Genomic DNA, 6,261 nt, shown 5'->3' with positions numbered 1-6,261 from the left:
TAAAAAGGCAAAATGGATTATGGTCGATGCGCAGCTGAGAAGGGGAATTAATTTGTTGGAAAGGATATGGGTTGGAGAGGACCTGGGGGAGGAGGGGGGGGGGGGGGGGGGGGGGGGGGGGGGGGGGGGGGGGGGGGGGGGGGGGGGGGGGGGGGGGACCTGGGGTGAGAGGTGTCTGTTTACCCCCTTCAGAGGCATTAGAGTGAGGTGCTGTGGCGTAAAAACATACGAAAATATGAACCTGTTCCCATCCCAGCACGGCTATTCTCAGAAACAGTCATGCATCACCGATGGATCTAATACAGACCACCTCTCTGTTTCACTCTTTCCTCTCTCTCCCTTACACCTTCTCTCCATTTTCTCACTCTCTCCCTCTCTCTCCCTCCTTCTCTGCTCTCTCCTCCCTCCTCCCCTCTGTCTCTCCTGCCCTCTCTTCCCTCTCTCCTCTCGTCCTCCTCTCCTCTCTCATCCTCTCCTCCTCTGCTCTCTCCTCCCTCCTCCCCTCTGTCTCTCCTGCCCTCTCTTCCCCCTCTCCTCTCGTCCTCCTCTCCTCTCTCATCCTCCGCTCCTCTGCTCTCTCATCCCTTGCCTCTGGGGTTTTTGCGCAGAGAAAGAACACAGCTTGGACTCTTCAGGGGTTCCACAGACCTCCGTACCTCCTTGGACCCCAAAAATACACAAGAACCCCCAAGTCGGTAAAATGATCTGGGCTTTCAGACTCTTAACATCTGTTCCAAGCTGCTTATGCAGTTGTATTTAAGTGGAGTACAGGGGTTTGTGTATTTCAAGTCCAAAACTACACTAACACACTAAATACAAACTTCTATTCGTGTAAGAGATATTTTTTACGATATACCACTTAGTAAATGAAGGTCCGCCTCAAGACAAATCAAATATAAGACAGTAAAACCTGTCAAGCATTTTACACAAGGGCATTACAGGCTGTGTGTGTGTGTGTGTGTGTGTGTGTGTGTGCGTGTGTGTGCCTGTGTGTGTGTGAGTGTATGTATGTGTCTGTGTGTGTGTGTGTGTATGATTGTGTGGGTGAGTGTGTGTGTGAGAGAGAGAAAGTGTGTAAGTGTTGTGTGTGTGTGTGTGTGTGTGAGAGAGAGAGAGAGAGAGAGAGAGTGTGTGTGAGTGTTTGTGTTATGCCACTGGGACATTAATCTGCAAACGGACTTTGTCACCGTGTGGTGAAGTTGAGCTCGTGCCCTGGACCTGGTTTAAAATTCTCAGATGCGCTATTTTTACCCCCTCTTCCCTTCGCCCGCAGTGGTTTTAAGAGCGCATTCTGCCATTCTCAGTTCTGCTCGACACACACACAGGTTCACAGTGAAACCCTTGTCCAGAGCCAATCAAAAGCCGGAAAAAAAATTCCAACCCTTTTCAGAGTCAATCAAAAACCTGAAACAAATGCCAGTTCTTCCCAGAGCCAAACAAAACCCAGGAACAAATTCCAACCCTTTTTAGAGCCAATCTAAAACCAGAAACCCGTTCCAATCGGGCCCATTTCAGAGAAATCAGCGGGAAAATGACTGTGAGATAACAGGCAGCTGTGCTGAGTTCCAGGAAAAGGGTGCGATGCAGGAAGTGGACACAAGGGTGTCGGGGTGACAGGGTTTCGGGGTGTCTGGGTGACAGGATTTTGGGGTGTCCGGGTTACTCTTTAGAACCACAGTAGGACAGAGATGACCCTGTTGTGCAGTGCTGTGCTGTACTGTGTTGTGCTGTGTTGTTTTGGGTTTGGCTGTGTTATGTTGTGTTGTGTTATGTGTGTTGTGTTGTGTTGTGTTGAGCTGTGCTGTGCTGTGTCGTGTTATGTGTATGGTGTTGTGTTGTGTTGTGCAGTGTTGTGTTATGTGTTTTGCTGTGTTATGTTGTGTTGTGTTATGTGTTTTGTGTTGTGCTGTTTTTGTGTTGTATTGTGTTGTGTTATGCATGTTGTGTTGTGCTGTGCTGTGTTGTGTTATGTGTGTTGTGCTGTGTTGTGTTGTACTGTGTTGTGTGCATGTTGTCTTAATCACTGTTGTTGTTGTTGTCGTTGCTGTGCATCGTGTGTTTGTCCCACAAAGCCTGTTGTTGTTTTGGAGAGCTGAGCTGACCGGGGGAATAATTAGCATAGCACAGTGCTTCACCAGCACCAACCTCTTTAGGTTTTAATTAAATCATTTTAAAAAGCTCTGTTTGTAGTATGAAAGCCATGTAAAAGACACTCTGTAGGCCAGGAAATGCTGCGTGACACAGAACCCAGGCGATGTGGCAGAAAAAGCATTTTCAGTGTTTAACAGCCTGGAATAGACGCGTGTGACCTCTTCCATATTTCTCTGTGTTTTTACGCTGCTGTTACCCAGGGGTTTCTCTGTGATTCATACACTGCGCAGAGCGCCAACAGCTGCACTCACTAATGTGTTACGCTAGTAAAACAAATATTATAACATGAATGTGTGTGTGTGTGTGTGTGTGTGTGTGTGTATGCGTGTGTGTGTGCGTGTATGTGTGTGTGTGTGTGTGTGTGTGAGTGTGCATATGTGCGTGTGTGTGTGCGTGTCCATATGAGTGTGTGTGTGCGCGCATGTGTGTGTGTGTGTGTGTGTGTGTGCGTGTGTGTGTGAGTGTCCATATGTGTGTGTGTGTGTGTGTGTGTATGGGTGCATATGCGTGTGTGTGTGTGTGTGTGTGTGTGTGTGTGTATGGGTGCATAAGTTTGTGTGTGAGTGTGTGTGTGTGTGTGTGTGTGTGTGTTAAGCGGTTGTTCCTCCTTCATGTTGGCCTGTGGGCCTTGCTGGATGTTGCCAGTAGAGCTCTGTTATTGAGAAACACACAGTTGGGAGGCAGAACCTTAAGGAGGCTGACCTCACTTGGCGCAAACTGCAGGCGCTGGCAGCAGATCAGTGGTGTTTCGTGTTGTTCATTATCCGGCGTTGACTGGCGCCAGACATTTATTGATTGTGATATATGTGCGAGGCTCATTGTGCTCGGCGAAGCTCAGATGTGTGTCAGTGTGCGTTCCTCCGAGGAGAAAGAATAGCCCCTTGTCTCGTTTCCATCTCTGCGACAAACAGGCTCCCAAACTCCGGGCCTTCCAAAAGCCGCCCTGAACCTCCTGTCCCAAGCGTTTCCTGTCCCGAGCACTTCCTGTGTGTGTGGCTGTTTCCAAACAGCCCTCTGCCTCTACGCGTTCACGTTTTCCTTTTCTGTTCCTTTTATTTATGTAAAAAGTCACAAATCACACATTACACACATTTGACCAGCTTTAAAGGCCCAGACCAGAACAACGAATCGAGGCTCTAAGTAATTTCGTGACCGGTTTTTTTAATTCCTCGGCTGTCTGTGTGAAGGGGGGGGGGGGGGGGGGGGGTGGCGGGAGGTGTGGGCGGGGGGCGGTCGCTGGCGGGGTCGGAGGTCGCCTCCGCGAAATGCTTTTATGAAAATATGAAATATAATCACAATGACCTGGTTGGTTAGGGCAGATTACGTTCAGCTGTTTTATGTAGATAATGGCGGCTTGGGGACAGGCAGTTCCCATCTCTGTGCCCCCCCCACCCCCCCTTACGGCAGCGGCTCTGTCGGGGGTGTTTACACTGACACACTGTCCGTGCTGTTTGGGTCCCGCTCAGCAGCCATAATCCTGCCAAACAATAGACGGACAATTAAGCTAATTATCTTCAGTTAAACAGAGGATTGGTGGGGCACCATTAACACTTTTGACTGCAGAGTTCCAGATGACTCCATAACTCATGTGCTGCGTGTGCATGTGTGTGCGTGTGTGTGTGTGTACGTGTGTGTGCATGTGTAAGATGTGTGTGTGTGTGTGTGTGTGTATGTGCACGTGTGCATGTTTATGTACTGTGTGTGTGCGCGTGCATGTGTGTGCGTGTGTGTGTGTGTGGTTACAGGGCAGTGTGGTATATTTCTGCATCACTGGGGTGATTGAAATGTATATGCAGGGTCTTCACCTTTAACAATGAAAAACACATGCAGAGAAAAAGATCTTTTAAAACAGCCTTCCAGCCTTCCCTCTTTCTCCTCTCTCGCTCTTTCTCCTCTTTCTCCTCTCTTTCTTTTCCCCTCCTCTACCCCCTTACCCCTCTCCTCTCCCTGGCTGTATGTGTGTGCGTGCGTGTGCATGTATGTGCATGTGTGCATGCATGTGTGTGCGTGTGTGTCTGTGTGTTTGTGTGTGTGTGCATGTGTGTGCGTGTGTCTGTGCGTGTGTGTGACTGTGTGTGCGTGTGTGTGCTTGTGTCTGTGTGTGTGTGTGTGTGTGACTGTGTGTGTGCGTGTGTGTGTGTGTGTTTGTGTGTGCGTGTGTCTGTGTGTCTGTGTGTGCATGTGTCTGTGTGTGCGTGTGTGTTTGTGTGTGTGTGTGTGTGTGCCTGTGTGTTTGTGCGTGTGTCTGTGTGTGCGTGTGTCTGTGTGTGCGTGTGTGTTTGTGTGTGTGTGTGCGTGTGTGTTTGTGTGTGTGTGTGTGTGTCTGTGACTGTGTGTGTGCGTGTGTGTGTGTGACTGTGTGTGTGCGTGTGTGTGTGTGTGATTGTGTATGCGTGTGTCTGTGTGTCTGTGTGTGCGTGTGTCTGTGTGTGCGTGTGTGTTTGTGTGTGCGTGTGTCTGTGTGTCTGTGTGTGTGTGTGTGTGTGTGCATGTGTGTGTTCCTCTGTTTCTAAAAATGAAACTCAAGGGTAGTCAGAAGGAGGCGGGACGTGGAGCGCTTAATGAGTGCACACATCGCCACGGAGACCTGACGTGGTTGGGGGGGGGGGGGGGGTTAGGGTTAGGGTTAGGGTTGGGGCGGGGGGGGGGAGTCTGACGGGCTGGACTGTGGTTCGGCCCAGTCCCTGGTCCTGAGACCCTCTGAACCTGCAGAGGGACTGTCTGTGCTTCAGGGTGTGGATCTGACCTGCTCCCTGTCCCACACACAGGTCTCATTATCCACTCATACCCGTGTGAGGGGGATGTCTTTAGCAACAGGTCTCTCTCTCTCTCCCTTTCTTTCTCTTTCTCTCTCTCTTTCTCTCTCTCTCTCTCATTCTCTCTCTATCCTCTCTATCTTTCTCCCTCTCTCTCTCATTCCTTATCTCTCTCTCTCTCTCTCTCTCTCTCTCTCTCTTTCCCTCCCTATCTCTCTCCCTCTCCCTCTCATTCCCTCCCTATCTCTCCATCTCTCTCTCCATCGTTCCCTTCCTATCTCTTCATCTCTCTCTTTCTCTATTCCCCTCTCTCTAATTTCCTGCTAGGTGTTTGGGTTGTTTTTGCTGTGTGGTCTGTTTTTTTGAAGTCCTTTATTTTTTGTGTAGGAACAATGTCGCAATAAAAGGAGGTTTTAAAAATCCAAAAAAAGAAAAAAAACCTCTTTCATTCCCTCCCACTCTCTCCATCTCTCTCTCTATTTCTCTCTCTCCCTCTCATAGGCAGTTGGAAGGTGATATTTAGAGAGAAGACATTTACAAGGTAAAAGCCTCAATCTTTATGCATCATTTAGACCATTAGCATTTTGGGAAATCGAGGCCAGCTGTCAGTCATGGCACTGACCACCTTCCCAAGATGGAGTCAGTCTGCTTCCTGAGGTGATCAGAGGCTCCTGAGAACAGAACCCTTCCCGTGCTGCCTCATGCCATGTCCACCAATGGAGTCGCTCGCCCAGTTAACCAATAGGAGGGCCTGTTTCGTCAGCCAATTAGGAGCAACGGTCCATAACGGACAAATTGTCAATCAGACAGAGGCCCTTCTCCGTAAATAATATTGACTTCTGTGTTAGCACCCCACCCCCTCACTTTCTACTCCCTCTCTTTTTTCTCTCACTCTCTCTCACTCTCAGAGGCGTCACTAGGGGGGTGCAAATAAATCAAATCAAATCAAATCAAAAACCAACGATCGATCCACACCGCGTGTCACCAACCCTAGTGACGCCACTGCTCTCTCTCACTTTCTCTCCGTCCTTCTCTGTCCTTTTCTCTCCATCTCTCACTCTCTGTCTCAGTTGCTCATCGTCATTCATAAAATTTGAGAAAATTATACTACGGGAGATTTACTTCAACAAAAATGCTTCGAGAACTGAAATGAAAATTCATATAAACTAATACATCTTGCCGATAAACAACCCCAAATAACAAGAAATGAATTGGCATTTTATGACTGTGCTGATTATCAATGACATCATCAATGGCATCATCGTGGCAGTCCCAGTATACTGGCATTTGTGATACCGGGTAGCTTAACTCGCAACTTGTCCTGCGAACAGGTGACATTCTGTTGGCTATTTTC

The sequence above is a fragment of the Anguilla anguilla genome, chromosome 8 (genome assembly GCF_013347855.1).
Source record: "Anguilla anguilla isolate fAngAng1 chromosome 8, fAngAng1.pri, whole genome shotgun sequence".
Lineage (NCBI taxonomy): Eukaryota > Metazoa > Chordata > Actinopteri > Anguilliformes > Anguillidae > Anguilla > Anguilla anguilla.
The sequence above is the reverse complement of the archived record's forward strand: the minus strand, read 5'-3'. Positions refer to the sequence as shown.